The 8,986-nt window shown below is 40.7% G+C and overlaps 1 non-coding gene across 1 annotated transcript; it reads left to right on the forward strand.

The window, feature by feature from the left end:
• The first annotated feature begins 6,565 nt into the window (after positions 1-6,565).
• On the forward strand, positions 6,566-6,672 carry LOC141414294 (U6 spliceosomal RNA). Its single transcript, XR_012439355.1, has one exon. It is a non-coding gene; the product is annotated as a U6 spliceosomal RNA (small nuclear RNA).
• The last annotated feature ends 2,314 nt before the right edge of the window (positions 6,673-8,986 follow it).

Here is an 8,986-nt window from a genome sequence, read left to right on the forward strand (position 1 = left end):
ACACTAAGTTCATCTCTGGGACTTCCAGATTCCAATCCTCAGACTTGGCCCTGCCCCAAGCTTCAGACATCTTTCCTACCATCTTCTTGTCACCTCCGCTGAAATCCCACAGATATCTCAGTCTCCCACAAAATTCTCCCTGCTTGCTCTCTGTCATCTCAACCACAGCTCCCCCAACTTTAAGTCACCACTATTCACCCAGATGTTCAAGTAAAAAATCTCATGAAGTCTGGGTGCTGGTGGCTCACGCCTGTAATCTTAGCTACTCAGAGGCAGAGATCAGGGGGATCACGGTTTGCAGCCAACCAGGGCAAATAGTTCTTAAGAATTTATCTTGAAAAGTCCTTCACAAAAATAGGGCTGGTGGAGTAGCTCAAGGTGAAGACCCTGAGTTCAAGCCCAGTACCACACACACACACACACACACACACACACACACACACACACACACACAAACCCTCATGAGTCAGCAGGTTTTGGTCATGCCTGTAATACCAACATTAGGGAGGCTGAGGCTGAAGGATTGTGAGTTCAAGGTCAGTCTGAGCTACATAGTAAGACCCCTTTCATCTCAAAAAAAAAAACCTCACAAGGCCCTTCTCTCCTTTACCCTCTCTCCAGTCCTTCAGCAAATCATGCCAACTCTGCCCTGAAAATCCTTTTCTCTCTCTCTCGCTCTGTAGCACCAATGGTCTTGTCCAGGCTGCCATCATTCCTTGCCTTGATCATTGCTGCGGGATGCCAACTGCCCCCTTGCTTCCTCTGGCCCCCATCAGTCTACTACTATACAGCAGCCAGAGGGATCTATACAAAATGGACATCAGATGAAGTCACTTCTTCTGGCTTCAGGTCATAGTTACTGCCCTGTCATCCCAGCCCTACATCTCTTACCACTCCCACTCCTATTCACTTACTCCATCTCCACCATGTTGATTCCTCTGTCCCCAAACCCTTCAGCAATCCTCTCTGCTTGAAACACTCTCCTCCAGCTGTCTGTACAACTCCTTATTTTCAGATATTTTAAATGTCACCTCCAAGAAGCCCTCCCTGGCCAACCAGCTCCATAGTTGAATTCTGCACATAGTTCCTATGTTTTTTCATATGTGCTTCTTGGTTTATTTTCCTTCTTCCTGACTCACCTGTCTTGGTGGTTTGCTGTGTCATCAGCCCCATGGTGCCTGACACTCATGTTGTACCACCCATAGACATTTTAAGAATAAAGAGACAAGCTGGAGGAGTGATTTGAGTGGTAGAGCACTTGTTTAGCAAGTGTGAGACCCTGAGTTCAAACCCCAGGACTGCCAAAAAAGAAGAAGACGACATTCTAGGTAAACTGGCAGATGAGAAGCTTCCTCCATTCAACTGTGAATGAGAAAAGGAACAAAGAACAGGCTACACTCTGCAGGAAGAGAGGAAGAGCATCAGGAACAACAAAAGAGGTAACAGGACAGCATGTAGAAACAGGACAGGCTGTGCACAGAAAAGTAGGAAACAGCCCACAGCTCCAACTCTGGCTCCCCACATGGGAGGGGAAGCTGAAGCCATAACTACAAGGTGACCCACACAGTCAGCCCGAGTCACAGGATATATTCACAGTTCCCACAAGCCTTAAATTCAGTGTGGGGATTTGTTGTGAGAGTGACTCCTCCTGTGTGGCATGCCAGCACTGGAGAAGAAATCTTTTTTGTCACTCCCTATATCTTGAAAAGCTATAGGCAAGTGTCTTTTTTTTTTTTTTTTTTTTTTTGGTAATACTGGGGTTTGAACCCAGAACCTCATGCTTGCTAGGAAGGTGCTTTACCACTTGAGCCACATCACCAACCCTTATTTTGCTTTAGTTATTTTTCAAATAGGGTCATGCATTTTGCCAAGGGTCAGCCTCTTATTTATGCCTCCCTATGTAGGTAGGGTTGCAAGCATGTGCCACTATACCCAAAACACGTATCACTTGTTTTGTTGAGATGGGTCTTGACAACTTTTTGCCTGAGCTGGCCTCAAATCACAATCCTCCTGATCTCTACCTTAGGAAGTAGAGATCCTCACTCTAGGCTCATGAATTCTCATGAATTATAGACTTAAGCCACCATGCCAGGCCCCACCAGATGCCTTCTTGAAAGGAGACCTACTGTGTGACACTGGGACACTTTAAAGACCTGAAAACATGGGCGCGTGGGCACACTCTTCCACACTGTCTGGGTGGGAGACAGCCATGAGTGGACCTGCTGAGAAGTTTAGGCAGTAAGGAACTCAGGCTATGAAGGTCATGGTGGTCAGTGGCCCCACTTTCTGTGGTAAGGAATAAGACCCATTGCCTGGAATCACAGCAGAGAGTACAAACTCCAGGTTGTGAATGGCAGATAGCACAACCTCCAATGTCGCCTTCCTGCTTCATGTGTTTTCAACAACTTGGATAAGAAATTCAGCAAAAAGGCAGAGATATTAGGGAAAAAATGGAAATCTTGAAAATGAAAAGCTCATGAATCACATTTTAAAACTCATTGGAAAACATTACCAATAGACTAGCCCAGGTGGAAGAAAGAATATCAGGGATTGAAGACCAGATTTAGGGATTATTACATTCAGATAGCAATAAAGAAAAAAGAAAACAAAAAAAGCAATCATGAGCACAACAGCCAAGACTTCTGGGATACAACTAAGAGACCAAACCTATAAATCTGCGATGTAGGAGAAAGGACCAAGATACAAACTAAAGGCATAGAAAACTTACTCAAAAAAATTATAGCAGAATTTTTCCCAAACCCAGGAAAACAAATGGACAACCAAGTACATGAGGCATTCAGAACCCCAAATAGACATGACCAGAAAAGAACATCTCCAAATAACATCATAATTAAAATGACAGAACAAAAAAAGAGAAGAAGTACCAAGTTAATTACAAAGGCAAATCTATCAGAATCACAACAGACCTCTCAGAAGAAACCCTAAAGGCCAGGAGAGTATTGACTGGTATGTTTCAAGTACTGAAACAAAATAACTACCAATCAAGACTCCTATATCCAGCAAAGGAATTCTTTAAACTCAAAGGAGAAATAAAGACCTTCCATAATAAATACAAGCTAAAATTCATGACCACCAAATCAGCATTGCTGAAGATACTTAAAGGAATACCACACACAGAAGAAGAAGAAAGATACACACAAGCATGAGAGCTCAGGAAAGAATAAATCTCACTAGGAGAATAGAGAAACAAATAAGAAGTAGGAAAGAATAGGACTATTATCAACTCAGTAAAACAGCAAGTCTCTAAAATGAAGAAGGGAGAAGTTAGTATACATCTCTCAATAACAACCCTAAATGTAAATGGACTTAACTCTCCAATTAAAAGTTACAGAGTAGCTGAATGGATAAAAAGTGAAGATGCAGTATCTGCTGTCTACAAGAAACTCACCTCACTGGCAAAGACACCCACAGACTGAAAGTGAAAGGAGGGAAAATGATACACTGACCAAGAGGAAGTTGAAAACAAGCAAGAGTAGCTTTACTCATGTCTAACAAAGTAGACTTCAAGCCAAAATTAGAAGAGATTAAGAAGGTCACTACATATCAATACAGGAAACAACCCATCAAGAAACTATAACAATTGTAAATGTGTATGCACTAAACATTAGTGCACCCTAATTTCATAAAGCAAACACTACTGGATATAAAGGGTCGGGTAGATTCATATACAACAACAGTGGGTGGCTACAATATCCCACTCCAGCCAGCAGATGGATCATCCAGATCAAAAAAAAAAAAATCAACAAACTTCAGAGTTAAACTGCACCATAGATCAAATGGATTTAGCAGCTATCCACACAATATTACATCCATCAGCTGTGGAATACCCATTCTCAGCAGCACATGGAACTTTCTCAAAACAGATCGCATTTTAGGCCATAAAGAAAGTCTTAACAAATAAAAATGATTTCTGGTATCTTATCAGATCATAATGGAATAAAATTAGAAATCAATAAGAGAAAGAATGGAAAGTATGCAAGCATATGGGGATTGAAGAATACACTTTTGAGTGGTCAGTGATCACTGAAGAAATCAGAGGAAATTTTAAAACTTGTAGTATCAAATGAAAATGAAAACACAACTTATCAGAAACTTTGAGATGCAACAAAGGCATTTTAGAGGGAAATTTATAGCTATGAGTGTCTATATTAAAAAATCAGAGACCTCAAATAAACAACATAATAATGCACCTCAACCTCTCAGAAAAACAAGAACAAAATTAATAGAAAGAAAGAAATAATAAAGATCAGGTGGAAATTAATGAAACAGAGACTAAAAGACCAACACAAAGATAGCTGGAGCATGGCTCAAGGGGTAGAGTACCTGCCTAGCAAGAATGAGGCCCTGAGTTCAAACCCCAGTATTGCCAAAAAATATTTTTAAAAATCTATAAAACAGTTGGTTTGTTGCTGAGCATCAGTGGCTCATGCCATTAATCCCAGCTACTCAGGAGGCAGAGATCAGGAGGATCCTGGTTTGAAGCCAGCCCAGGGCAAATAGTTCACAAGACCCTATTTCAAAAAAACCCATCACAAAACAGGTGGAGGAGTGGCTCAAGGTGTAGGCCCTGAGTTCAAACCCCAGTACCACACACACACACACACACACACACACACACACACACAAACCAGTTGGTTCTTTGACAAGAGAAGCAAGATTGAAAAACAAGATAACTGTAAAATAGAAAAGACCCAATTTAATAACATTAGAGATGAAAAGGGGGATATTACAATGGATATCACTGAAACCCAGAGGATCAATAAGCAATATTTCAAAAACTTATATTCCAAGAAATTGGAAAATCTAGAAGAAATTAATAAATTTCTAGACACATATGATTACCAAAATTGAACCAAGAGGATATACACACCTAAAAAGGCCTAAGCAATGAGAGTGAAGCAGTAATACAGAATCTCTTGCTGGGCACTCACACCTGTAATCCCAGTTACTCAGGAGGCAGAGATCAAGAGGATGGCAGTTGAAACCCAGACCCAGGCAAATAGTTCGAGAGACCCTATCTTGAAAAATCCCATCACAAATAAGTGATGGTGGAGTGGCTCAAGTGGTATGGCCTGAGTTCAAGCCCCAGTAGCATAAAAAAAAAAGACTCCCAAAAAAAGAAAATCCCCAGATTGGACAGACTCACTGCTTAATTCTACCAGACCTTTAAAGAAGAACCAATACCAGTGCTCCACAAACTATTCCATAAATAGAAAAGGATAGGCCAGGCAAGGTAGTTCAAGCCTGTAATCCTAGGTACTCAAGAGACAGAGATGGAGAGAATCACAGTTAGAGGTCAGCCAAAATTTCAAGAGACCCTCCCCATGTCAAACAATTAAAAAAAAAATCTTCGTGGCACACACCCATCATCCGCACCTACACAGGGAAACACAAATAGGAGGATTGTCCCCAGCTGGTCTGAGCATAATTTAAAGTAAATTATCTCAAAATTAATAAAGTAAAAAGGACTGGGACACAGCTTAAGTAGTAAAGAGCCTGTCTAGCAAATGCAAGGTCCTGAGTTCAACTCCCTAGTACTGCCAAGGAGAAAAAAAAGACAGGGACAGAGTACGTCCAAACTCATTTTATGAAGCCAGTATTATCTTGATATGAAAACCCAATAAGGGCACAACAAAAAAAGAAATGATAGACCATTTCCCTGATGAACATAGATGGAAGAATCCTCAGTAAAATACTTGCAAACTGAATTCAATAACACATTTAAAAGATCATCTATCATGATCAAGTTCATTTCATTCCTGGAATGCAAGGATGGTTCAACAAATGCAATAGAGCATATAAGTACAATGAAGAACAAAAAAATCACATGACCATCTAAATAGATGCAGAAGAAGCCTTGGACAAAAATCCAACATCCCTTCATTATAAACAGCCCTGAATACACTAGAAATAAATGGATAATAGCTCAACATAATAAAGATTATATGTGACAAACTGAAAGCATTCCCTCTAAAATCAGAAAGAAGACAAGGGTGTCCACTCTAATTCAAGAACTAATATAGCTCTTGAATTCTTAGCTAGAGCAACAAAGCAAGAGAAAAAAATAAAAATACAAATAGATCTGGACACCAGTGGCTCACCTCTGTGGACCTATCTACTTGTGAGGCAGAGATCAGGAGGATTGCAGTTCAAAACCAGCCCCAGAAAATAGTTCAAGAGACCCTATCTTGAAAATACCCAACACAATAAAAGGGCTGGTGGAGTGGCTCAAGTGATATAGTGCCTGCCTAGCAAGCCTGAGGCCTGGAGTGTAAACCACCAGAAAAAAAAAAAAAGAATTCAAATAGGAAAGGAAAAACTCAAATTATCCCTATTTTGCAAATGCAGTGGCTTAAGCCTATAATCCTAGCTACTTGGGAGGCAGAGAACCATGGTTAAAGGCCAGCTGAGGTAAAAAGTTTTCAAGACCCCATCTGAACCAATAGCTGAGCATGGTGATGCACACCTGTCATCCCAGCTATGCAGGGAAACACAATGAGGAAGATCAAATTTCAGGCTAACCCAGGCATAAATCAAGACCATGGTACTCGCTTTGGCAGCACATATACTAAAATTGGAACGATACAGAGAAGACTAGTATGGCCCCTGCACAAGGATGACATGCAAATTCGTGAAGCATCCATAAAAAAAATTAAGACTATTTCTTAAAAATAACCAACACAGCCAGGGGCCAGTGGCTCACATCTGTAATCTTAGCTACTTGGGAGGCAGAAATCAGAAGGTTCGAGGATCTAGGCCAGCCTGGGAAAACAGTTCATAAGACCCTATCTCAAAAACACCCAGTGCAGATTGAACTTTGATCACAAGATAAAAGCGAATGCACACAAGGGAGGTATGAGGATAGGTAAGACACCTAAAAAAGTAGATAGCATTTGTTCAACGCAGAGAAACTAAAGCAGATACTTTAAAGCAACTGAGGCCAATAGAAGAAGGGGACCAGGAACTAGAGAAAAGGTTAGATCAAGAAGAATTAACCTAGAAGGTAACACACACGCACAGGAAATTAATGTGAGTCAACTCCCTGTATAGCTATCCTTATCTCAACCAGCAAAAACCCCTGTTCCTTCCTATTATTGCTTATACTCTCTCTTCAACAAAATTAGAGATAAGGACAAAATAGTTTCTGGCGGGTATCGAGGGGGTGGGGGGGAGAGGGAGGGGTGGAGTGGGTGGTAAGGGAGGGGGTGGGGGCAGGGGGGAGAAATGACCCAAGCATTGTATGCACATATGAATAATAAAAAAATAAAAATTAAAAAAAAAATTTTAAGCACCCAGTGCTCAAGTGGTAGATTGCCTGCCTACCAAGCATGAGGTCCTGAGTTCAAACCCCAGTGCTGCAAAAAAAAATTTAAAATAACCAACACTTGAGTGGCTTAAGTGTAGCACTTGCCTAGCAAGTGTGAGGTCCTGAGTTCAAAAATAAAAATTATCCCTACTCACAGATACGATCCTATACTTTAAAGACCCTAAAGACCCCACCAGCCGGGGGCCAGTGGCTCACACCTGTAATCCTAGCTACTCAGGAGGCAGAGATCAGCAGGATCACAGTTTGAAGGCAGCCAGGGCAGACAGTTCTCGAGACTCAATCTCGGAAGAAAAAAAAATCATGAAAAGAGCTAGTGGAGTGGCTCAAGGTATAGGCCTTGAGTTCAAACCTCAGCACTGCAACAACAAAAAAAGACTCCACCAGAAAACTCTGAGATCTGATCAATGCTTTTAGCAAAGTGACAAGACACAAAATCAAATACAAAAATGAGTAGAATCAGTAACTTTTCTATATAACAATAATGAACATGCTAAGAAAGAAATCAGGAAAATAATCTTATTCACAATAACCTCAAAAAATACCTAGGATGCCAGGCGCCGGTGGCTCATGCCTGCAAAACTAGCTACTCAGGAGGCAGAGATCAGGAGGATTGCTGTTCAAAGCCAGCCCAGGCAAATTGTTCGTGAGACCCTATCTCAAAAATACCATCACAAAAAGGGCTGGTGGAGTGGCTCAAGGTGAAGGCCCTGAGTTCAAACCCCAGTACCATAAAAAAAAAAAACTAGGAATAAACCTAACTTAAACAGGTAAAAGACCTCTGCAATGAAAACTATAAAACACTAGAAGATAGAAAGACCTCCCATATTCATGGATAGGCAGAATTAATATTGTGAAAATGGCTCTATTACCAAAAGCAATCTACAGATTCAGTGCAATCCTCATTAAAATTCCAATCACATTCCTCACAGAAATAGAAAAAACAATCCTAAAATTCATTTGGAAGCACAAAAGAACTCAAATAACTAAAGCACTCTCAAGCAAAAAGAGCAATGTTGTATGTATCACAACATCTGACTTCAAATTATAGTAGTTATAGTAATAAAAACAGCATGATACTGGCACAAAGCCCAGTGGAATAGAATAGAAAACCCAGAAATAAACCTACACAGCCATAGCTACCTGATTCTCGACAAAGGTTCCAAAACACATGTTGGAGAAATAATAGCCTCTTCAATAAACACTTGTGGTGGGAAAACTGGATATCCACATGTAAAAGACTAAAAACTAGACCCTATCTCTCACCTTGTACAAAAATTAAAGTGGATCAAAGTCCTTAATGTAAGTCCTAAAAGTTTGAAACTGCTACAGGAAAACATAGAGAAAATACTTAAAAATATAGGCATAGGCAACAACTTTCTGGATAAGACTCTAATAACTCAGGAAATAAGAGCAAGAATTGGCAAATGGGGGCCTGGAGATATGGTTCAAGATGTAGAGCACTTGCAAGCTTGAGGCCCTAAGTTCAAACCCCAGTCCTGCCAAAAAAAATTTAAAAAGCTTCTACTAGCCAGGCAAGAATAACTCATGCCTATAGTCCTGGCTACTTGGGAGGGTGAGATCAGGAGAATGGCAGTTCAAGGCCAACCTGGGCAAATAGTTTGCAAGACCGCACTTACA

This window comes from Castor canadensis, chromosome 11 (assembly GCF_047511655.1).
Source record: "Castor canadensis chromosome 11, mCasCan1.hap1v2, whole genome shotgun sequence".
In the NCBI taxonomy this organism is placed as follows: Eukaryota; Metazoa; Chordata; class Mammalia; order Rodentia; family Castoridae; genus Castor; species Castor canadensis.